At 47.7% G+C, this 24,666-nt stretch overlaps 1 protein-coding gene across 3 annotated transcripts in view; it reads left to right on the forward strand.

Moving 5' to 3' along the window:
- The first annotated feature begins 2,132 nt into the window (after positions 1 to 2,132).
- The window catches only part of LOXL2 (lysyl oxidase like 2), an 88,052-nt gene continuing 65,518 nt past the window's right edge, over positions 2,133 to 24,666 (forward strand). For 2 of the 3 annotated variants that reach the window (XM_044225143.1, XM_044225146.1), the window contains exon 1: positions 2,155 to 2,303. The gene's annotated coding sequence lies outside the window, so the exon portion shown is untranslated. Of the gene's footprint in view, positions 2,304 to 24,666 lie in introns of all 3 variants that reach the window. The other variant, XM_044225145.1, reaches the window with a different exon arrangement.

Consider the following 24,666-nt stretch of genomic DNA (forward strand, 5'->3'; position numbering starts at 1 on the left):
AGTGTTAGGTGTTTATCTATGGGTAATAGCACATGAGGGTGACAAGTTTCTTTTTTATGCTTTTTCATTTTTTTTCCTACTTTTTCATATTTTCTAATGGTACACAAGGAGTTTGACTTTTTTCACAACCAGACAACACATTGTTTACAAAGCTAGCTTCCTTTCATTTTATACCATATGGGTTAATGCTTTAGCACGAAGAGTAGGATCAGAAGTGGAGGGATCAGAGAAGGAGCTGAGGGGAGAGGAGAGACCTCCGTTTCACTGGCATTTACTGAACATCCACTATGTGCAGGCACTGTGTAGGGTGTCAACTCTGCAGACTGAGTGAGATCTCAAAGAACTAGTCATTGCTGGGTAGGCAAGGCCAGGGAATGGCACGTGCAAAGGCCCTGGGGCGTGAAACAGCAGGCACGCTGAACAGCAAGTAGGGCCCCTGGGGGAGAGGAAAGAATGTGCCTGAGAGGTGGGCAGGCTGGAAATGCCTTTGAGGGGGGCTCCTCAGCAGCTGTAAAGGAGATCAGAGTGCATCCCTGAGCTCCTGTGGGTGGATGTTTTTCTGTTTTTGTCAATTAAAAATTTTATTGAGATAATTGTAGATTCACATGCAGTTGTAAGAAATAATACAGAGAGATGCCTGGTACACTTTGCCAGTTTTCCCCAACAGTGACTTTTTGTAAAACCATAGAGCAATATCCTAACCAGGATATTGACCTTGATACAATCCACTGATCTTACTCAGATTCTCCCAGTTTTGCTTGTACCTGCTTATTACGTTCTACGCAATTTTTATTCCCAGTGTAGGTTCTTGTATCCACCACCACAGTCCAGATACTGAACAATTCTGGCCCAGCAGGACTGCAGCTGCTGTTTGATAGCCACACCCATCTCTCTCCTGCCCCTCTCCCTCCATGCCTACCAGACCAAAGGACTGATTCAACGGGAGGGTAAGGAGAAGGAGAGGGAGGAGCCCCCTTTTCTGCCTGGCAGAGCTCACAGGGGTTGGGATAGGCTGTGAGTTAGGGACCAAGTTTGGTGTAGCATGCTAAGCCAGCTATGGCCACAGGAAACATCCAGAGGGCCAAGGGAGGATGTGCCGGAGGCCAGTGGGTTTACGAATCCACAGTGAAGAGAGAGGTCTGAGCTGAAGGTGAGTCTGGGAGTCACCACCTGTCGCTGCTGGTGCTGTGGGTTTGCTAGGGAGGGAGTGATTGGGTGGAGGGAACTAAGGAAGGAGCAGGAGGAGGGTCGCCCCCTTTCATGTAGCAGACATCCGTTGACAGTCTGCTTCTGGATACTGCCCACCCAGAGGCCCTCAGACTGGGGCCTTGTTTTCCAGCTGGCTGCCTCCTGCCTTGCTCTTGCGTAAGGAACCCTGGGAAACGGCACAGAGGGCTCCTCCAACTCCTAAGGCGCCCTTTACTTTGCCCCCTGTGTGAGCTTCTGAGCCGGTAATGAAGTGTCCCTCTTCCCAAACGCACCCGTTAGCTGCATCTTGTTCTGTTCCCTGAGCACAAGGCTTGTGAATCCTGGCCCTGCCAAGCAGGGAAGGACCATAGAGGTCACGGAATCCAAAGCCTTGAATTACAAAGAAGAAAACCAATCCTTGGAGAGGGAGGCTTGTCAAAGGCGGTAGACCTGACCTGCTAGAAGAAAAGGGGGCTATTTGTTTTCAAGTTCAGAATCTGCTTTCCTCATAGAGGAGAAAGCCAGGCGAGATGGATGAAAGTTTCTGATCTCCACTGATCAGTTTTTACTGAGCATCTATTATGCGCGGGGCAGCGTCGAGTTCTCTGGAGACCAAGACCCATCAGGCGTGGACCCTAATGCTGGTGCATAAGGGCATCGAAGAGTTAAATTCCGGGAGCTATTGAGAGTAGGGGTGGGTAGAGGAATCTCCCCAGAGGAAAGGTCCCCTCCCTAGCATTTCGGGCTCCGGAAACCTGGGCGCGAGGAGCCTGGGAAGGGCTGCCCCTCCCGCGCGCAGCCTCCCCCGCGCCGCCCTCTCTGGCCCGGGGAAAGGCCGCTCTCGAATTACAACAAAAGGGGCTGGAGGCCGGGCCTGCAGTGGCGGCCGCCCCCCGGGAAGTGGGTGGGACCGGGGAGGGGTTTGCCTTCCGACTCGCGTTAAAAGTACCGGGAAAAGCGTAAAGTAGCAACTCCAGTCCGCGGCGTTCGCAGCTTGCAGCCCGCTTTCTCCAGCGGCCTGAGAAGTCGGCTCGCCCCCTCTGCTCGGGAAAGGGGGTCGGCGGCGAACGGCACGGAGAGGGGCTACCGTGGGAAGTGTCGGCCCCGGCTGCCAAGTAAGAGCGCTCGTCGCCCCTGCCCTCCCCAACGCCGTAGGCAAGGAAGCGGGAGCGTCCGGGTGGAATCTCCGGGCTCCACTCGCTGCGGAGCTGCCCCTTGGCGGTGGTCCGGATCCCCCGGAACCTGCGCGGTGGGCTCTCCGAGCGAAGGCTCTCGCTCGGAGAGATGCTAGGACCCGCAGGCTAACGCGGTGCCCTTTCGGACTCGGGCGGACCCGCCCAGCCCCACCTCTCCTGAGCCGGACAGGGCGACGCAGCCGGCGCGCCCGGGAAAGCAGGGCGCTCGGTTCCTTGCTTGCTGCGGGACGCCCGCAACCTGGCAGGACGGAACTAGTCGAGGCTCTTGCGCTCTAGGTGCCCAGGAGTGTGCGGCGTGGGGACAGGGATACTCGGAGTTAATGACTTTTGAGGAGGTGGAGCGCGCGCGCGGGGAGCAGGGGGCGCCCTGGGGTGTCCCCCGTGCAGCGGCTTTGGAGATATGTAGCGCACTGGGCTGGCTAGGGCAGAGTGGGTGGGGGCCATTGGTACTGCGCCTGGGTGCTCTGGTGCCCACTGCCTAGGAATTGGGCTTTCTCCCCAGCCTGCTGGAGAGGCTGGGCTGAGCGCCCGAGCGTCCTGAGTCCTGTGCGAGAACAGGCGCGATCACACGCAAGGGATGCCCTCCCACGTCGCCTTGGCTTGGCCGGGGACCAGAGAACCTTTCCCGCCGTTATCACAGAAAGGTCCTGGAGTAGGAAAGAACCGGCACAGGCTACCGGGACCCGGCGAATCGTGCAAGCAGGATCGTCCCAGGGGGTAGAGCAAATCTTGGTCTAGTACGTAGACTAGGCTAGTCGCAGACCTCCGTATCCGGCGGTCTTCAGTGCCTGCAGATTTTACGCAGGCGCCTTGGCCACTACGCTCTGCACACCCTCCCCCCAAGCCCAAATTTGGGAGCCTTCTAACGTAGCAGCCTGCTGGAGGTGTCGCCATAAATCAGCGCCGGAATAGAAATGATTGGAGGAAGAAGCAAAGACCACCCAAAAAACAGCACGGGTGGGGTGAGAGGATGCGGCGGAACAGGCCGGGTGGGGGCGGAGGGGGCACTGAACTATTCAGTTTGCTTGGAAACCTCAGGTCCAGGTGAGAAGAACGATGTGCATAAAGTCAGAAGCATGCTCCCAATCAATTTCGCCCCCAAAAATCTTTGAACTGCGGGGTTCTTAAAATCAGTCTAATTGCTCATTTTCGAAGAGGAGGAAAAGCACGAAGCTCAAGGCCCCTGAGTTGGTCAGTGTGGGGCCTCCAGCCCCCTTCCCTTAACCCAGATCCTCCCTTATGCCACCGCGAGCTTGTCTGTCCAGGAATCCCCAAAGCCCATTTGTTACCCTTCCTGGAATTATTTAGTTATTTATGGTGTATTCTGTACTTAAAATGGTCAGGGATGGGGCTTAAGAGGAGGGCGAAGCCTTCATTTCCCTGGTCACTGCCCAGATGAATGACGGACTCACTGGACCCTGCCTCACCTAAATCATTCATTTCCCTCTCCCTTTTGTCCTGTTCTCCTTCCTGTCCCTAGTGTCTGCCTGGGGAAGGACCATCAAATCCATGGCCAAGTGCATGCCCTCATGGACCCCTGGGGCTTTGGGGGCCCCAAAAGCTCCAGTCTCAATGGTGTGCATTTGCACAAATCTGTTTGTCTCCCTGTGACTTTGTGTTAAAAAGTGACTTAGTATAAAGAGAGTATGAAACTTAGGTCTGAAGACAAAGTATGCACTTGACATTACAGGTTGGCTGACATTTTGATGCATGGCAGACAGGAAAATTCTGCAAAGAGGCTTCTATCTGTCTCCTCTCCAGCTGGGTTCCTGGCCTTGCTTCTCTTGGCCTTTTGCCATGTCCTTGTTCTCTCTGACTTCTGGATGACCAGTGTGGAAGGGTCTTTCTTGGGAGGGAAACAGATTTTCTGTGCTCTGGGGATGACCATCGGTGAAGCTTTGTGATGTCCCCCCCCCCAGGTTTTGCAATGTGTATTTTAAAATTATATTCTGAAAAATTTCAAATATGCACACAAATAGAGAGAAGGCCCCCATAGCTTCTCACCCAGCTTCATGTTCTCAATATTTTTGCCACAGTTGCTTCTAACTATTCCTTTGCTTTTTCTTTTCTCATTGAAGTATTTTAAAGCAAATGCCAGATTTCAGATTTGATAATCATTCCATTCCTATGTATTTATTTCAGCATGATCTTGAAAAATATTAAGTAACCATGATGCCGTTATTACACCTAAGAAAATTAGCCATGATTCCTTACTCTCATCTCATACCCAACCCATATGCAGAAATTTCCCAGTTTTCCCCCAAATGTCTTTGTAAAGTTGATCTGAGTTCTGTTGGTTTTTATAGTCTATGTTCATGTCATATTTTATTCCTTCTAAACTACGCTTCTATCCGCTATGTCATTTGATTATTATGATGCCCCACTAAAGAGTGAGATGTGTCCTGAATTCATTTTAAGGCTGAGTAAACTGGCAAAGAGATAAGCTGTCCAGATGGCACAGCCCGTGACTGGCGGAACCAGGACCTGACCCAGCCGCCTCCTTCCTGGGCCACGGTGGCTCTGTTTCTCCGTGCTGCTCCTGGACTATCAGCTGTTCTCCCAAGCGTTCATCTTGGCTCTGGCTTCATCCCGAGCTTATCACTTTTATACACCTGCTATCAGAAATCCCTGTGTGAATATTTAGTAATTGGCCATTTGGCGCTTGAGGTAAATCAGCTACAAAGTCAGGAAGCCTGGGTTTATTTCCCAGCTTATTATGAAATTGTAGGAAAGCAGTGTCCCTCTTGAGGGCTCGGGGTGGCCCTCTCTGAACTAGGAAGCAGCATTTCCCCCCCATTCTCAGGCTCCTGGGTCTGGGAGTGGGATGAGTAAAACCAGTGGGACAAGACCAAGGCCCCAGAAAGAAATCTCACTGAGAACAGTTGCCCCATCGGCTAAGCATTCTGGCAGCTGGTATCTTTCGTGGGAGTTTCCTAAATCTGATGACAGAAAAGAGGCTTCCCTCTGAAGTCCTTCATTCACGAACAACTTTGTTTATTCTGCTGCTGTCCGATGAGGCTGCAGAACACCAGAATTTTGTACTTGTAGACCTTTCATTACTTGTGTTTATTTGCTTTGAAGTGGGGTGATACATCATTTTTACATCTTATTAGTGAGACTCATGAATTGGAAATCTCCTTCCTTGGCTGGCTGTGTGGGAAAATGGAATCTCTTATGTCTTTGTTCCTAAATTTTCTGCTGCTGTGTTCATTGCCCTGAAATAGACATTGGGTGATCAGACCTTCTGTAGGACAGCCAATCAGGGACAGAGCTTCATAGCCAGTATTCAACTGTAGGGACTGTAGGGACTCCTCAGGGCACAGGGCATTCCACAGAACATCAGTTCTCTTCCCCCATAGCTGATAGACGGGCTCTGTAGGTATAGAATTTCTCGGTGATCTTATGTCAGCGGTGGCAAGTGGCTAACTCCTTTCACAGTTGCGGGAGCACTTTTGGTCCCTTTATTTGGAATATCTTGAACTGGGAGGTGTAGTTGTCTGCTCCCAGGGCTGCCTGGATGTCGAACAGCTTGTGATGACTATTGTTCATTTCCCTCTGGGAAGGGGTCTTCTCGGTCAGTCTGTGTGGCCTTGTCACACGGACATCCACCTGCGTTGCTCCTCCTGGCTGGGCCAGGAGGTCTTAGATGAAGTGGCCGCAGCCTGCCCTGCTCCAGGCCCACAAAAGCAGCGGAACTAGCCATGGTGGGCCAGAGAAGGAAGGGCCAAGCAGATTCCACAGATACACAACCGCAGCGATGCGCTGGTTTCTGTCCTACAGCTGAGTCCAGATCTGAAGTGAGCCTTCAGACCTTCTTCTGTTAGTCATTCCAGCTGTGCTCCTGCAGTCAGGCACGGCACGTGCTTGGTGGGGAGCACAAACTGGCCAGGTGTGCTAGCTGGTCTTCCCCTTGCCGCCTGTGTCTGAGAAGCCTTCAGGCACCAGGACCATCCTTTTGAGGGGCATAAAGCACGAGGGTGACCGTTTTGATAAGATTTCCGTCCAGAGTTCAGAAACTTTCGCACTTCTCTTGGCAAAAACAGCATGCCTGGGCACGTTTCGTGTGGCAAGTGTGGGTGTAGAGTGAGAACGAACTTAGCAGAGAATGAAGATGTAATTAGGGTCACAGTTAATTTCTTCTTGACCAGGGCTTTTGGTCCCTTTATTTGGAATATCTTGAACTTTATACTGTAGTATCATGGGCGAATGATGACACTTTTTTTAGTTTTTTAATTGTCAGACTCTGTTACACAAGCAGACACAGCTGGCCCCATGGAGGTTTTGTGCAAACTACCATATGTCCTTCTCAACGTGTCCCCAACACAGGCTTTAACTATCCTATGGGAAAATAATGCTGCTTGCCTATAAAGAACACGATTTATGAGACCAGAACTTAACGTCGATGACTTCTGAACAACGTACTTTGCTCAGTTTTTTTACACTGTCCTTGAACTTGGATCCATGAACTCCTCCACCCCCAGTCTTTGTCCTGGGGTACCCTGCCATGGTGGGATAGATATCTTCCCAGAGTGCCAGCATGTAGTAAAAGATGTAGTAAAATCTTTGCCTAAATATCTTTCTAAATCAAATACAAATATAGAATGGAGTACATTTTCAAAGTCAACTCTCCCTTCCCCGAGAATAGCATATATAGGTAGAATGGCACCCATCCTAAGCATACACATGTGTAAACTTTTGTTTTTGTCTTTATTGTGGTAAAACAGACATAACTAAAAACTCACCATTTTAACCATTTTTAAGTGGACGATTCAGTGGCAGTAAGTACATTCAACTTTTTCATCTTCCCAAACTGAAACTCTGTCCCTATTAAACACTCACTCCCTATTCCCACACCTCCCAGCCTCTGAAAACCATCATTCTACTTTCGGTCTTTCTAAATTTGGCATATAGGTACCTCATATAAGTGGAATCATATGGTACTTTGTCTTCTGGTGACTAGCTTATTTCACTTAACATGTGTATCCTCAAGATTCATCCACGTTGTAACATGGGTCAGAATTTCCTTCCTTTATAAGATAATAGTATTCCATTGTGTGGACAGACCACATTTTCTTTCTCCGTTCATCCATCAATGGACACTTGAGTTGCTTCTACCTTTTGATTATTGGGAATAAGGCTGCTCTGAACCTGGGTGTGCAAATACCTGTTCTGGATGAATTTTTACAAAATGAACATGCCCTTGTAACTACCTCCTAGATGAAGAGTAGAAGGTTACCCAGAGTGCAGGGATTCACAGGGAGGCAGGAGATGTCAGTGACATGTCAATAACAAGTCAGTTCTGTGTCCCTGGTGCTGGCTTCATCCACACCCCGGGGGCTGGGGACCGGATGCTCATTTACTCTACCATGAAGCAGTTTGGAAGAGATGTTTGAAAAATGCAGTTTATAATGTGAAAGGCCCCAAGATGAGTTGTGAGATTTAAGCAACCTCTTTCCTTAGGGGAAGATAGTACCGCATACTTGGGGTTTGCAGCTACAGCTGTGTGAACACATGACCACGAAGGATAGCCCGCCCAGGCTCTCCCTGGAAGAAGGGGGCTCACCCACTTGGAGAATGGCCCTTTTATTGGCTGCGGCTGGAGCCTATGTTTTAAGCCTCGAGGGAAAATTGTCCCTAGCCTAGCCGTGTTCTGCCTTCCTTTCTTCCTTTACTTCCTCCTTCCCTCCCCACCAGTGCTCTGTCTCTTCTTAACTAAAGTGATTTATTAGTGGCCTTTTATGTACCAGACACTCTGCCAGTCACCGTAGGAGACACCAAGATGAATAAGGCATGATAGTTGACATGTGTATTTAAAATGAAATCGCCGGTCAGGAAAAATATTCTGATGGCCGGCAGCCAACCGCTTGGTGCCCACCAAGTGCCAACAGCAGCCTTAGAGCACAGCAAAAGAATTTGTGGAGTTTGGGCTTGGTGCAATACATGAAAAGAGGAAGACTATCCATCCAGTTACCTAGAATTGCTCTGGCATATTTATAACCAAACGGTAAGAATAGTTTTTAAAAGACTTTTAAGCTGGGGGTACCCGGCTGGCTCAGTTAATAGAGCATTGACTCTTGATAGCGGGGTCATGAGTGTGAGCCCCACATTGGGTGTAGAGATTACTTTTTTAAAAATTAAATAAAATACTTTTAAGCTGTGTTGAAGTCAGGTGCTCTGTTCGGGAGCATTCTGCTAAAAATGATGTTTAGAGACCATCTTAATGATGAAGAAAAAAAAAACCCTAAAATTTGCACATTGGTCTCTAATCCTTTTCAGAAAATCAGGCACTCTTGGTTTTCTTGAATTGATCATCTCCGGGTGTTTTTCCTTCCCCACAAAGCCATGGCCATCTCTCTACCCCGCACCCAACCCCTATGCCATCTGTTACACTGTCATAACGTTACCCAGACCAGGGGCTGTCTCCTCACTGGCCTCCTTTCCCTTGGTCTTAACCCATGCAAAACTGCCTTTCATGCAATAGCCCCAGGAACCTTTCCAGAGCAGGGGGTGGTAAACTTTTTCTCTAGGGATGGATAGCAAATATTTTAGACTTTACAGTCCTTATGTGCTATGTTGCTGTTGGTCAACCCTACTGTTTTAGTGGGAAAGCAGCCACAGATAACAAGTAAAGAAATCATTATGGCTGTGTGCCAATAACATTTTATTTCCAAAAGCTGTATTTATAGATTTGGCCCATGGGCTACAATTTGCTCACTCCTGCTCTGTGTCACAAATCTGCCCCCATCACCCTCCCGCTTACCGCTCATTGGCTCCTCATCCCCAAAAGGAAAACTCAGCATTCCATAGCGTGACATTCAAGTTCCCTCTCCTCTGGCCCACAGCCTCCTTCTCCTCCCTCACCTCTTCCACTTCTCACCACACCCAGCGCTTCTACTTTTCATCTGGCAATTGGAACCACATGCGGCTCCCAAAATACCTTGCATTATTTCAGACCTGCCCTGCCTGCTGCCTAGAATGATCTCTCCAGCCCCAGTCCTGTCAAACAAACTTTCCTCCAAAACCTGCTCAGTGTCAGCTGTCTGCGGCTTTCCCTGCTCCTCATCCCTATGTGTGATCGCCGCCTCCTTGTTTCATTTCTGCACTATTATTGCTTCTCTAAGTATAGTGTGAACTCCTTGAGAGCAAAACCCACGGCAGATAACATCTTTGAATTCCCAGCACCTAACAGTGTTTGTCACGTAACAGATGCTTCATAAATATATACTACTAACATGAAGTGCCATTTAAGTTGATTTTTTTAACAACATAATTGAGATGTAATTCACATACCATACCCTTCACCCATTTGAAGTATTCAAGTCAGCAGATGTTAGTGTTTTTCACAGATATGCGTACCCATCACCATGGTCAATTTTAGAGCATCTCATTGCCATAAAGAAGACCTGTGCCTTTCACCTATCACCTGCTTCTCCTCCCACTCCCCTTCTCTACTCCCCTCCCCCACTCCTGCTAGTCTACTTCCTGCCTGTATGTGCCAATCCTGGACATTTCATGTAAATGGAATCATATATAAGGCTTATTTTACTTCACCCAATGTTTTCAAGCCTTGTTTATGTTGTGGCACGTGTGCATACTTCATACCTTTTTACTGACCCTTGTATGGATAGACCCCATCCTGTTTCTCTGTTCACTGATGATGGGCATTTGGGTTGTTTCCACCTTTTGGCTCTTCTGAATAGCGCTGCTATGAACATTTGCATGCAGGTTTTTGTTTGCACATCTGTTTCCAGTTCTCTTGGCTGTATAAATAGGAGCGGAATTGCTGGGTCATGTGGCAATTCTATGTTTATCTTTTTGAGGAATTGCCAAACTGTTTTCCGTAACAGCTGCACCATTTTATGTTCCCACCAGCAACATATGGAGGTTCCCATTTCTCCACATTTTCACCAACACCTACCTTTTCCCCATTTAAAAAAAAATCCTAGCCATCCTTATGTGTGCCAAGTGGTATTTGGTTCAAGTTTTGATTTATGTTTTTCCTGGTGACTAATGATGCTGAACATCTTTTCAGGTGCCATTGGACATTTGCATATCTTCTTTAGGGAAATGTCTGTTCAAGTCCTGTGCCCATTTTTAAATTGGGCTTCTTATCTTATTATTACTGAGTTACAGGAATTTTTACATATTCTGAATACTAGAGCCCTTTCAGATACATGATTTACAAATGTTTTCTCCCAACTGTGCGTTGTCTTTTCACCTTCTTGATAGTGTCTCTGTGTTTCTCAGTTCACATCACATTTACTCAGCATATATTCTAGAATGGACCCAGGAGATCGAGATTATGTGCCTCTAGGGGGTTCACAATCTTGAAGACAGACAAGCAAAAAGTACAACACATGCTTAATCAATATGCCTTTCTCTACCCCTACCACTACTGCCCTGGTTCATGAAACATCTTAATAGTGCCTTCTGATGCAGAAAAGTTTTACATTTTGATGAAGTACAATATATATATATATATATTTTTTTTTAATTTGTTGCCTGTGCTTTTGAGGTCATATTTAAGAAACCATTGCCAAGTCCAAAGTCATGAAGATTTGGCCCTATGTTTTCTTCTACTAGGTTTATAGTTCAGCTTATACATATAGGTGTTTGACCCATTTTAAATTAATTTGTGAATAGTGTGAAGGAGGACTCCCAACTTCTTTCTCTCTTTCTTTTTTTTTTAAGATTTTATTTCTTATTTAGTTGACAGAAAGAGGGAGAGAGAGAGAGAGTGTGTGTGTGTGCACAAGCAGGGGGAGGTGCAGAGGGAGAAGCAGACTCCCTGATGAGCAGGGAGCCTGATGCTGGACCCAATCCCAGGATCCTGGGATCATGACCTGAGCCTGAGGCAGATGCTTAACGACTGAGCCACCCAGGCACTCCCCAACTTCTTTCTCTTACATATGGCTATCCAGTTATTCCAGCATCTTTTTTTAAAATAAAGACTATTCTTTCCACATTGAATGGTCTTTGTACCCTTTTCCAAATGAAGTAATCATAAATATATGAGTTTATTACTAGACTCTCAGTTCTATTCCATCGATCTATAGGTCTTTCCTTGTGTTAGTACCACACTGTCTTGATAACTATTACTTTGTGTTACTTTTTGAAATTAGGAAGTGTGAGACATCTCACTTTGTTCTCTTTTCTCAGAATCGTCTTGGTTATTCTGGATCCCTTAAAAACACACATAAATTTTATTTTTTTAAAAAATTTTATTTATTTATTTGACAGAGAGAGGCAAGAGCAAGAGAGGGATTACAAACAGGGGAAGTGGGAGAGGGAGAAGCAGGTTTCCTGCCTAGTGGGGAACCTGATGAGGGGCTCCATCCCAGGACTCTGGGATCATGACCTGAGCCCAAGGCAGATGCTTAATGACTAAGCCGACCAGGTGCCCCTGAAATTCCACGTAAGTTTTAGAATCACCTTTTCAATTTCCATGAAAAAGTCATTTGGGATACTAAGAGGGATTTTGATGAATCTGTAGATCAATTTGTATTCTCATCTTAATGACTGACATTAAGTTTTCCAGTCCATGAACATGGGATATTTTTCCATTTATTTAGATCTTTAATTTCTTTCAACAATGTTTGGTAGTCTTGCAAGGATATTGCATGTCTTTCGTTAAGTTTATTTCTAAATATTTTATTCTTTTTGATGCTAGTGTAAATGGGATTAGTTTTATAATTACATGTTTGGATTGTTCTTTGAATGCAAATAGAAACAGTTAACTTTTGTAAATTGATCTTGTATCCTGTAACCTTGTTGAACTCTAAGCAGTTCCAATAGTCTTTTAGTAGGTTCCTTAATATATATATATATATATATATACACATAAACATATGTATATACACATATATACATACACATGTGGATAGATTCCTAAACAAAGAGGAATAGGTGTTCAGGAGGTAGATATGTGGAATTCTAGAACAGGGAATAGCAAGTCGCAGAGAAGTGTGGAACCAAGTGTCTTCTGGGAACCCCGTGCCCTCAGTCGGTGTGGCTAGAGCTCAGGGTTGTGGGTGCACGTCCTGCTAAAGAGAGTGGAGGCATCCTGTCACTGCCAGTGGGAGCCATGCCAAGCTTGGAAATGCAGTGAGAATATCAGAATCATTCCCAGAATCATTCCCAATATTAGAATCAGGCCCAGAAAAGACTTATGATCAGCACCACTGACACTGTTCCAGTCCAAAGGTAGCAGAGAAAGTCTGCCTTCGTCAGTAAGGGCAAGAACCTGTAGGCCTGTGTGTTTATGCCACGACTCTGCGGATGCCATTCTCTCCAGGAATGATCATCAGTGACACAGGACCAGCTGGCAGGGTGTAGCTGGGCCCGGCCAGCTTTGGTGATGTGGCGGCCGGTGCCTGCTGCTCTTATTCCCTGGGCTTCTGGAAGGGAGCCAGTGCTTCTGTGGACGCAGAATCCCAGATCACAGGCCCTTAACAGACTTCAGAACAGTGCTCCTATCCCCTCCTCGGTGTATCCAGACATTTCCAGATAAGCCAAAGATGTGGCCGTGGTCTCTGTGCCAGCTGCTCTTCCCTTTGCCGGCCCCTCGGGGTTTAAGTCTCATCTGAGGGGCACAGGCCTGAACAGGTGACTGTTGGCTGAGGGTGTATCACGTGGATGAGAGCTTGGTCTGGCAGCCAGGGGAGACCACAGAAAGTGGACAGAACCAAGAATGAATTCTGCTGCGACTCGCCCTACCTGAGGCATGAGGGAAGCTAAGTAGGGGTGCCTCCTTGGCCACTTTTGAGGGGCCATCTCTTTGAAAAACTGGTTTGTATATGGCCACTAGCCCACAACTCCCTCCACCTCCAGCCCGGTAGACTCTTCTCACGGGCCCTGCAGAGCCCCTCCCTGCCGACCTGGGCCTGGACCAACCCTGCAGGAATTTGCCTGTAGTGGGTCGCATCCCCAATGACACTTTCTGCCCTAAACACACAATGATTAAATTTTCAAGTTTGCTGGAAAAAAAAAGAAGAAGAAGAAGAATTAAAACTATCTTGGTTTGCAAACATGATCTTATATGTAGAAAATTCTGAAGTGTCTACAAAAATATGTTAGAACTAATAAATTTAGTAAAACAAAACAACGCAGAAGCACAATGTGTTTGTAGTGATGGGATTGCTGACCAAGTCTGCACACCATTCCGGCCCTGGCGTCTGTTCTCCCCTTCTAGAGGGTGCAGACACTCAGACCAGTTTGGCTACTGATCGTTAGCTCTGGGAAACAGTGTGTGTGTAGAGTGGGGGAGGGGGGAGGATGGTTAAAAGCTGTTATCCAAGTGGTGTGTTAAGAGTGGTTGATGGGGGGCGCCTGGGTGGCTCAGTGGGTTAAGCCGCTGCCTTTGGCTCCGGTCATGATCCCAGGGTCCTGGGATCGGGTCCCGCATCGGGCTCTCTGCTCAGCAGGGAGCCTGCTTCCCTTTCTCTCTCTCTGCCTGCCTCTCTGTCTACTTGTAATCTCTGTCTGTCAAATAAACAAAATCTTTAAAAAAAAAAAAAAGAGTGGTTGATGGGTGAAGTGACCTCCCTCCTGGGATTTTTTTCCAGGTTCTTGGTGATTTTATGTGATTATAATAGTTACCACGCATGGAGCATTGCCATGAGCCTGTCACTGTACTGGGCCCTCATTACCTCCTGGGCCCTTTCCTATTCGCAGAAGCCAGATCTGAATCTGAGACCACACTCAGAGGCCAACACCCTGTTCTTTCAATTATTGTATGTTCTCCCATCGAACTAGGTCTTCCCTTTTTTAGGGGCTAGGGATGGGTTCCTTTGGACCCGAGGGGCCTCTTGGCCTCACACGGTTCCCGCTGCCATTGTAACAATACTGCCTTCAAGTTTGGATGGTTTTGGCCTCTCCCTATGGGCTATGTGCTGTAAAGATAGAATGATGTCTCTTACAGACGCTATGTATACTTGGCTTTCCGTTTCTGGTCCGGCCCGAGAGCCTCCATTAGGAACTAGAAATTGTAGCTTCAGCCTCCCCAGGAAAGAGCCTGGTTAAAATGAGAGTCCACCCAGAGCCAGAGGTGGGCTGTGGGGAACCCCAGTTGATCACAACACATCCTGCCTGACAGAGGCCTCTTTCTGGGGGATGAAAAGAAAAATTCAGCTTTATATGTTTCCCTTCTCACCATTTCCCTGTGCCCTGAACATTCCGGCTCCGTGGCCAGAAATAGACAGGACGGAGATGGAATCATTGGCCCAGAGCCAAACGGAGACCAGCCCTGGTCTAGCCTGGTGGCAAAGTCTGCATTCTTGTCTGAGGTGGTTCAGAAAGGCCCCACCGTCCCCCACCGCTTCCCTTATTCTCGGAGCACACCCCATTCACCAAAGGCAGCCTCCTTCCACAAAGGAATGTGTTCCGTGTGGGGCCAGAAGCAGCGCCGGACCACAGCTGGGGTCGCCTCCCTGCAGTGCGCCCTGGGCCGTGAATGGGGACCATTCATCACTCCTGCTGATCCAGCAGGAATCCCAAGCAGTGAGGGTCTGATGAAGGAGACAGCCCCCACCCAACCCCTTGACCCCCTATCTGAATGCGGACATCTGGCAGCGATGTTCAGCGGAGCATTCTGTCTGGGCGAAAGAATTCTGCTGAGTTCTGTGCTCCCCTGTGCCCTCTGCACCGTGGGCCACTGCTCCTGGCTGGGGACTGCTACCCTTGTTTATGGGACGCTTTCCGTATGGAGGGGGAAGGCCTCTTCCTAAGAGCTGCGGAGGACAAGATGAGAAGCCAGGCCTTGGAGTAATGATTCATTTCCTTTGCATACTCAGGAAGGGCCTAGAAACCCTAGGCCCATCATGCGAGCCCCAGACAGTCCTGTTGGTGGGCAGGCGGAGGGGGCACCATTGAGAGGATCAGCTTGTGTAAGAGCGGTGCTTTCTGCTAAATGTACTCCATACACATGGTGAATGGTGTTTACAGTGTGTGCCCCTACCCCCAGTCTGTGCGTGCCTTTGTTCCTGACTGGGACTCAGTTGGTCCCATGGGGCATTTCTTCACCAGGTGCCACAAAGCGAGGCACCCTTGGTAAGCGGCCATGGTTTGTCACATTGTTTAAGGCTGCCCTAGGGAAGTCAATAGCCACTTGACTTTCTAGAAAATATTTTTTAGGCAGGCAAGTTCTGTAGCACAGAACACCCTTGTCAGGTAGGTGACAGAGTGATTCCAATGGAATTGCTTCTAGGGGAAGGAAAACATTGGAGAGGCCCCAAGGCTCGTTGAGACTCAGAGAGTTCTTTGGAGTAGGCCTTTCATCTAGTCTTTGCCAGGCAGAATGATTGAGCTGTCAAAATAGTAGCCCAAGAAATGCACCCTGGAAATTCCAGTTGTATGTTTTCTCCTTTGTCTTTTGGAGCCCTGCTTGGTTAAAATTAAGTAAAATATTTTCAAATATTTATCCATTACAAGAATAATGCCACTCTTGGAATCCTAGAAATCACTGTCTCTAGAATGTACTGGAAAGTTCCTCAGGTGACATATGCTTCGAAGCTAAAGATATCCTCAAAGAATGATGTTTATCAGACCACTGAAGAAGTTCTGTTCATGATCAGATGAGAAACTTAACAAGATCCAGGTTTAGAAACCCTTTCTCTCCCCCTGACCATGCCCTAGGCCCCAACAAGACCAAGAAGGATTGGATGACTTAGACCCCACTTAAAAGTCTTCCATGCAGACACGGCAGACTCCCTGGAGCCCACCTTCCCATTGAACTTCACACAAGGTAGCACCTCCCTAGCTTATACAGCACGTGTGAAGACCCCTACAGATTTTTGGTAATTAAGCTTTTCTCCAGTATCATAGATTCTTTGGAGCAAATCTGCATTTCTGGTTTTCAGCTGAGTTGTTCCAAGAGCTGGATCCAGGAGGAACTACCTAAGCTCATCCTTGGGAGTTACCAGGTCCCCCAAATTTGAAGATCAAAATTAAATACAACCATTTCCAAAATGCAGCTTAGCTGTGGTTGGTCCTTAACACTGCCTGGCCCGAATCTAGCAGGTGGCACCTGTTTGCACCAAAATACTCTACCTGGTATTTTTGTCTACCTACTGTGGATCAGGAACTTAAGAAATATGATCTTTGCATTTATAACAATCCTGAAAAGCAGGCGTTTCCTGTTTTCCCTTTAAAAAGTTGCTTTTAGGTACACGTCACTTCCGTTTTATAGATGAAATGCAGAGACTTGGAAAATCTCAGTGTGCCTGAGGTCACAGAGCTAGGAGGGGGAAGTGAGATTTGAAGCCTGTTCTAACCTCTTACTCCATGCTGTGTCCTGACCACAGAGAGGTGGGAATCCATCCAGCCTGTTCTTCACGGGGAAAGAACGAGCAGGCTGTCTGAGTGGCCCACTGCGTGCAGGGACTGCCCAAGGCGAGCAGAGTCTGGCTGACATTTGTCGGGGATGCCTGGGACCTCAATCCCAGGGATGTGAAGGAATTCTTTCCCTAACGGACCCAGATAACCCCTGGGGGCCTAGAGTCTCTTTTTGGCCAAGTTTATGCTAGTGGTACCCATTGTGTGAAAGTTGTATCCTCCAGTGGATTGAATTCAACGTAAGACTGTCTTCAACTGCTTTGCCGAGAGCCAAGTGGGAACATATTAGGAGAGATAATTTACCACTTTCTGATAAGCCATGGCCACCGCCAACTTTTTTTCTGGCATGCGCTGGCTCTCGTTCCTGTAAGTCACAGACTGCCATCCATGGGCATCTTGCCTTGAACCCTCTGCAGATGGCCCACTCCCGAGCTAAACTGTGTGAGTAATGAAGACCATCTGCTACATTAGCTTCTGGACGTCAGTCAGATGAGGTTTTAACAGAATACTCTCCAAGGTGAGCTTTCCCCTTGTGAACTTTCCTCGGCTTGCCTGGAGAGGGTTGCTGAAACCTGCTTGAGCTCGCTTTTTGGTATGCGTGAGCAAGCTGCAGAAATGTTCCGCAGACCCAGCTGGCCTGTGTTCTGGGTCAAGAATGCTTCTGGAATTTCCGTACTGGGTGATGATGCGTCCTCACTGGTGTAGACCCTTATTGGGCCACCGATGACCTGGGAGATCTTCAAAGGTGAATGCTGAAAATAGTTCTTCCTGTTGCCAAAAACTCCCCCAGCTGGGATAGCAGATACCACATTTGATCAGGGGTCTCCACCATTTTTTTTTTTTTTTGACGTCTTTAGCAGAATAAAATTTCTGACCAGGACTGATAGAGCAGGTGTGAGGAGTAAGAACGTGGCTTCCATCCATCCAGATGTCATCAAATGTCCAGAAAGGCAGGGATGCTTGGGTGGCTCAGCGGGTTATGTGTCTGCCTTCCACTCAGGTCTTGATCCTAGGGTCCTGGGATCGATCCCTGTGTCCGGCTCCCCTTCTGCTCTGCGGGAAGTGTGTTTCTCCTTCTCCCTCTGCCTGCCACTCCCCCTGCTTGTGCTCTCTCTCTCTTTCTGTGTGTCAAATAAATAAGTAAAATCCTTAAAAAAAAAAAAAAAGAAGAAGAAGTGCAGAAAGGTAAAAGAATTTACCATATTTGTTTATGATTAGGCACCAGTAAAGGTAAGACACATAGTGCTCTTCTCTTTGTTTTACTGAAATTAAAATTCAAGATTTCCTTTGCTTTTGCTTGTCATCATTTGGAGCCTACTACATTTCTTGGTGAAGCTCAAATCCTTTAGCCCAAAAGCAGTCTTATCAAGCAAATTTGTCCCTGGGCAAGGCCGGGTATACCAGTATACCCTAGGTATACTGGGATGCGCCTGTCTCAGCCACAGAGATAAGAACGATTAGTGACTAAACTTATCAGCTCTGGTATCTGGATGCTTGGATGCAAATCCCAGCTTGATCACCTCTTAGCTTTGTGAACCTTAGAAAAATCATGTAGCCTTTCTGACTTGAAGTGGGGATGCTGATCATACTGTCTCAGAGGGCTTCCTGGAGCTGAGCCATCCAATATGGCGGCCACCACCAAGTGGGGCCACCAAGCACCTGAAATGTGCTTGACCCAACTGAGATGTACTGTGAATGTAAAGTACTCACCAGATTTCCAACACTTAGTACAGAAAAAGAATGTAAAGTATCTTACTAACAATTTACATTGGTTTCATACTGGAATGATGATATTTGGGGTATATTTGGGTTAAATAGAATATATCATTAACATTAGTTTCACCTATTTAATTGTACTTTTTTAACGTGACTACCAGAAAATTTTTAATCACATATGTGCCTCACATTATGTTTTTACTGGGAAGCTCTGGTCCAGAGAATTAAATTGGTCTATACCTGTAAGGCACTTTTCACACGGTAACTGATACAGAATGAGTGATCAATAAACACAGGGTTTGTTTATTAGTATTATTTTTTAATCCAGCTTTTTCTGTAACAGGATCCCGCCTTCAATGCCAGCCCGTGTAGTATCTACGTTTCCGTATAAAAGCAGAGGTCATGCTTTTAGAAGAAGGTGGGGAGGAGGGTAAATGGGTACATAAAACAGGCAGAGAATAAGAAAATGTTACATGTCCCTGGGTGGGGGGACGAGTCTGGAATTACTCACCACAATTTTTGCACAGCAAAATGACCAGACCCCCAAAGGTGAAGCACGTGTACCTCTTGGCACCTTCTAGTGTTATATTCTGCTGAAAGATGGAGCCTGTTGAGCTTTCCCGCAAGCTTTCGTTCTGCCTTCCTTCCTGAGGTTGCCACCTATTTGGAAATGGCCTCAGAAAGGGACTGGCATATGCTTGGCTTGAGATGATGCCCACCCCCTGCTGGCTTCCCGAGCGCAGCTCACTGTGTTGTTGGAGGTTAGCCGGGAAAGCAGACGTAGATGGAGCTGGCTACTTCGAGGAAGTGGGTTTTGAAGAGTCACCACTGCCTGTGGGGCTGACATGGGTACCCTGTTCTCCCCTCTGAGTGTCGGCAGACCTTCATGGGCCCTTAGGGTGTCGAGTTCAGCAGATGCTTGGGGCTCCTGCTTTGAGGCTAACACATGTGGACAGTGAGTCAGCGCATGGCTCTGGAAATCAGCTGTGATGAGTTGGGATTGTGCCTTCCTCTGCCTCACCTAGATCCCACCTTACAGCCTATGACTCTCATCTAGATATCAGCACTGATGATCTGGGACGGTGAGATTTTAGGATCCCTGGGAGTCTTCGTCTCCCATAAATCACCCCAACGCCTACCTACCTACCACCTTTGCTATATGTGAATTTCAGACGTAAGCAGGCACCTCTGGTGGCTGTTCTGAAGGGCATGGGGAAGGTCCACCCACTCGGGAAACACCCTGTTGCCTTTCCTTCCAACATTGTACAATATGTAAAATTCGACTATTGGAATTCCATCTAGGAGTTCCTGTTACAAGTGCCCTGTCTTCAGAAGAGTAATTAACTTCTTCTTTAACGTGTTGCATTCCTAAAGACAATAATTTCATAAGGTATGAATTTATCATCTTGCTTTCCAGTGCAATTAGATCAGAATAAAAAGGCAATGTGGGTAGGGTGTGAAGATACGAATAGGAATTTTACCTACGCACTCAATGAATATTTGCTGAGTACCCACAATCGGGGGTTCTGAGTTGGCAGGAAGGAAAGAAGAAAACTAATGTGAATGAGTCTGTGTTGTATGCTGGGAATTTTTTACATTGTTTCATTTACTCTACACACACACACACACACACACAAAAAAAAAAAAAACAAAAAAAAAAAACAGGAAAGTTATTTCCATAATCCAAAGAGGAAATTCAGGCTCTAAAAGTAAATTGTCCCCAAATTAAGGGCGTGGTGAAGTCAGAATTCAGACATTTGTGATCTTATTCCAAGATGCCCAGAGACCTCTCCAGGGTACGAGTGCTGCCAACAGATACCAGAGGAAGGGTTGCCGAGAGGCAAGACGACCCACACGTTGCAAGATGAGGGAGGCAAAGGCCCCCCTCGTATCCACTTTACTTGAATAGCTCTTTGACCTATGATCATAGAAGAGAGCTTGTAAAACCACCGTGGAGAGGCGTATCAAGTATCCGACAGCAATCTGATCCCACCAGTGGATGTGGATAGAGCTGCAGTGGAACAGAATAAATGTACACACGGAGGGGTGGTGGGGTATGTGTTTGGGGTGTGCTCAGCAGCAGAGCACTGGCTGGACTAGTGAGAAACCCAGGGAGGAAGCAATACCGAGGTCTAGCAGCGGAATCAGGACCAGGGTTTTGAGAAGGAGGGGATCAGCTCTAGAAAGACTGACCAGAGCAAGGCAGGGAACCCAATTCAACCCATAACAACAGTAGTCTCACCTAAGACATTTAGGACCTCGGTGGGTTCATAAAATCTGAGAACCAGGAAGTTCTTATGATCGTTTGTTCCATGCCTGGGATGGCAAATGCCCAGCAGGCAGGCTGCCGCCCTCCTGCCCCTCTCTGTGTTAGTCCTCACGAACCCATGCCGGCCCTCCTGCCTCTTACTCAGTCATGATGCCAGTACAGGAGACAGAATTGGAAGCCAAGATACCCTAGGTCAAGAAAAGGCTCTGCCAATTACTAACCATTGGCCGTGGGCCAATCCTGTAAACCCTTGGTCCTCATTTCTTTCATCTAAAAGTGAAATGAGATGGACTTGCTGAATTGATGGACCGGCTCTGAATTCCCCTCTGCTCCGCAATTCTGCTCATCCACCCTTTTTTTCCAGCACCTTCTAAACACTATGTTCCAAATGCCACCTCCTTCCGTCCCTGCAGGGATTGCTGATTTCCACACCTATTGCTTGAATTATGTAGTTTGCTCTAGTCCAGACTACCCCAGGTTTTCTTTCCCTAATTCTTCTTCCCAGCCCTGCTTAAGGCTGTCCTCCTCCCAGAACCTCTCCTGACCTCTATACTCAAGTGGGAGGAGTCCTGGATTAAGGAAACAGGAGCTGCAAATTATTCCTGCTCTTGCTGTCTTAGCCAGGAGACCCCGGACCAGGCCTTTCCTTTTCAAATGGCCCTGCATGGTCTCCTCTGGCAAAAACCTTCTCTGATTTTGTTCTAACTCACACAGACTTCTTACACCCATAACTCTTAACACTCCCCTAATCTGGGCCCACTTATTTAAAACTTGAGTAAATTCTCATCTTATAGTTCTCCCATTCCAGAGAGATAGGACTGGCCCAAGAGACAATGGGAGGAAAATGAGGGCAGAATTGACAGTCCAGATGGGGAGATAGGACCCACCCCACAAGAATGTGAGCACCTCCCATTTCTTAGGTTTCTCCCACGGCAGCTAGCCCCACACCGAGTCCATAATAGGTGCTCAGTTAAATACTCATCAAGTGTAATGATACTACTTTTCATTAACATAGCACAGTTTATAAAGACTCCCTGTGCTAAAAGGAGCTGAGTAAGGAGATGGAGCGCAGGACTCAGGAAGCCATCAGGCTGTCCCTCCATTCTTTTTTTTTAAAGATTATTTATTTATTTATTTATTTGACAGAGAGAGAGAGATCACAAGTAGGCAGAGAGGCAGACAGAAGGTCAGTGGGGAAGCAGGGTCCCTGCTGAGCAGAGAGCCCGATGTAGGGCTTGATCCCAGGACCCTGAGATCATGACCTGAGTTGAAGGTAGAGGCTTAACCCACTGAGCCACCCTGGTGTCCCCCGTCCCTCCGTTCTTTTCTTTTCCATTTCATTCTTGCAGGAAAAGAAGGGAGGGCTCATTTTCTGTACCTGAACTCTTATCTGTCACCTACTCTGAGAGGAAGAAGCCACAGAGGGAGCCATACTACAGATGCTACCAAAATTCAGTCCCAAACTCTGCCATTGTTCAATAAGAAAATGACATTTTGCACCCTGTTCTAATGATCCGTTCTGGAAGAAGTATGTGTGCCCTATGAGACATTATTTACATCAATGGCCGAAAGCAGAGGGAGCCTTTCCTGTCTGAGGTTTGACTTTTGACTGCCGTCTGTCACCCCGTCCTCTGATCTCTCACAACTGGGAATTCACACAAGGCACTTAGAGCAGAGGCTTTGTAGGAGAGAGCTGGGTTTGGGGAAGACAGCTCTGGCCGTGATGGGGCTCCTGCCTCCTAGAGAAAAGTGAGGATAAGGTAATCAGGATTTTCCTCTGCTTTTGCCGTTCTTCTCATTGGCTGAATACATTTCTCTCACAGGTCCCGATGATATACCTATTTTACAGAGAAAAAACACTCAAGAAGGGGAAATGGTGTTCTAGGCATAACAGAGCTCTGCCAACCTAACTATAATCTCAGAACATCTGGCGGCTGCTCTGTTCCAGCCCCTCTGTGAGGTCTGTTGTTTATATAAGTAAAACTGTGACTCTCACCCACCATCTAGAAGGCCTGTGGTCGGCCGGGTTTCTGCCCTCCCCCTCCCCTCTTCCAGGAATGAGGACAGGTCTGCTCTGAGCCAGCTGTACCCTGTCATTACGCAAATCTTCTAAAATAAGGATTTGTAACGGGCGCCAGGCACCGTGCTAAGCCTGGGGTCCGTGTCCAGTGCCCGATCACCAATGGCACCACCCCCCACCCCGACACACACTTGGGCAATGCGAGCAGAGAGGGGACACCCGCTCCCACTGAGCCCAGCACTGCCCAGCCCACCCGGGCCTCACCCAACCCTGGTGCCCAGAGAGGCCCTCAGGAGGCAGAGGGGCCCCAGAGAGTCCAGGCCGCAGGGTCAGTGCGAAGTGCCCACCCTTCCCTGCCCTCCAGGGACTCTCGTCACAGAACGCCGCGCCCCGCGCCCCCGCGGGCTCACGTGTGCGCCCCTAGCCGGGACTTAGGTGGCCCCCAAAGACTTAGGTGGCCCAGGCCCCTGATTGGCCGGGAGGGCGGCCAGACCGAATGCCCCGCCAGCACCCGGCAAGAGCACTGAGTGATCCGGAGACAGAGCCCGCAGGCCCCGCCCTCTGTTCCCAGCTGGGACCCGAACTTCTCGGAGGCGTCTGGCCCCTCTGTGCCCTCCCTGCACGCTGCTCCTTTCCACCCAGGACATCAGGGGCACGGGGCGCCGCAGGATGACGGTGGTGGCCAGAAACAGGGGACCGCCCTGGACGGATTCCCCGCGGGCCGCCTTGCACCAGGCATCTGGGCTCTCAGGCCGAGGAGGGGCTGAACCCAAGCTCAAGTGCAGGGCGCTTGGGAGGACCAGGCCAGGGACCTCAAAGAGGAACAGCGTGAGGGAAGACCGCAGGGCATTTTGCTCTGCGCCCACCCAGGCTTTGCTTTGGGGCTGTTCAGATGCCAATGAGAAAAATGGATTTTACAAAGCTGTAAGGGAAGGATGAGCATTCAGAGAAAAGGGGATAAAAAGCATGGAGTGATAATTAAAAAAAAAAAAAGGAAAGGAAAGAAAGGAGGGAGGAAGGAAGAAAGGAAGAGAAAAGAAAAAAAAAGAAAGAAAACCAGGTGGCCAAAAAGGGACAGGGGCACTCAACCTTCTCAGTAACAAAAGAACACGCTAGTTAAAAGGAGATACCCAGGGCGCCTGGCTGGCTCAGTGGGTTAAAGCCTCTGCCTTCAGCTCAGGTGGTGATCCCAGGTCCTGGGATCCAGCCCTACATCGGGATCAGGCTCTCTGCTCAGCAGGGAGCCTGCTTCCCGCCCCAGCACCCCCACCCTGCCTCTTTGCCTACTTGTGATCTCTCTCTCTCTGTCAATAAATAAATAAATAAAATCTTAAAAAAAAAAAAAAAGAGATACCCTTTTTCTGCTTATCAGATGCTTATCAGAAGGTTTGAAAACATGGTTATAGCTAGAATTTTGCATTTGTGAGGAAATCTCCATACCACTGGCTGATATCAGCTGACAGGCAGGGAGGGCGGTTAATAGAGTTTTGCTAAAGTGTTGACTTTTTGCCAGCTCTTTGACGCAGCAATTTTATTCTGGAATTTATCTCGAGACTGCAAAGTTTTAGCTATAAGGATATTCATTTCATCAATGTTTATAGCAGTAAAAAAATTTGTGATAAGATTATCTAATTTTATGGTATATGGACAAAAATCTTGTAAAAGAATACTTGAAGGGGCATAGTATTTGGAATATACTGATAAACGTGAAAGTCAGTTTTACACAGCAAGTATGTAGAAAATTATTCCAGTGTTTTAAAGGATATACGTATGTCCAAAAAAAAGGCCAGAGGGGTACATAACACAGTGTTAGTAATCATTCCCTCCACCAATGATACTGCGAATTATTTTCTTCCTTTTACTTGCTTGCATTATCCAGATTTTTATCACCAGTTTGCATAAGTTTTGCAGAGGAAAAAAAGCATAAAAGTTATTTTTGAAAGCAG

Source organism: Neovison vison, chromosome 11 (genome assembly GCF_020171115.1).
Source record: "Neovison vison isolate M4711 chromosome 11, ASM_NN_V1, whole genome shotgun sequence".
Lineage (NCBI taxonomy): Eukaryota > Metazoa > Chordata > Mammalia > Carnivora > Mustelidae > Neogale > Neogale vison.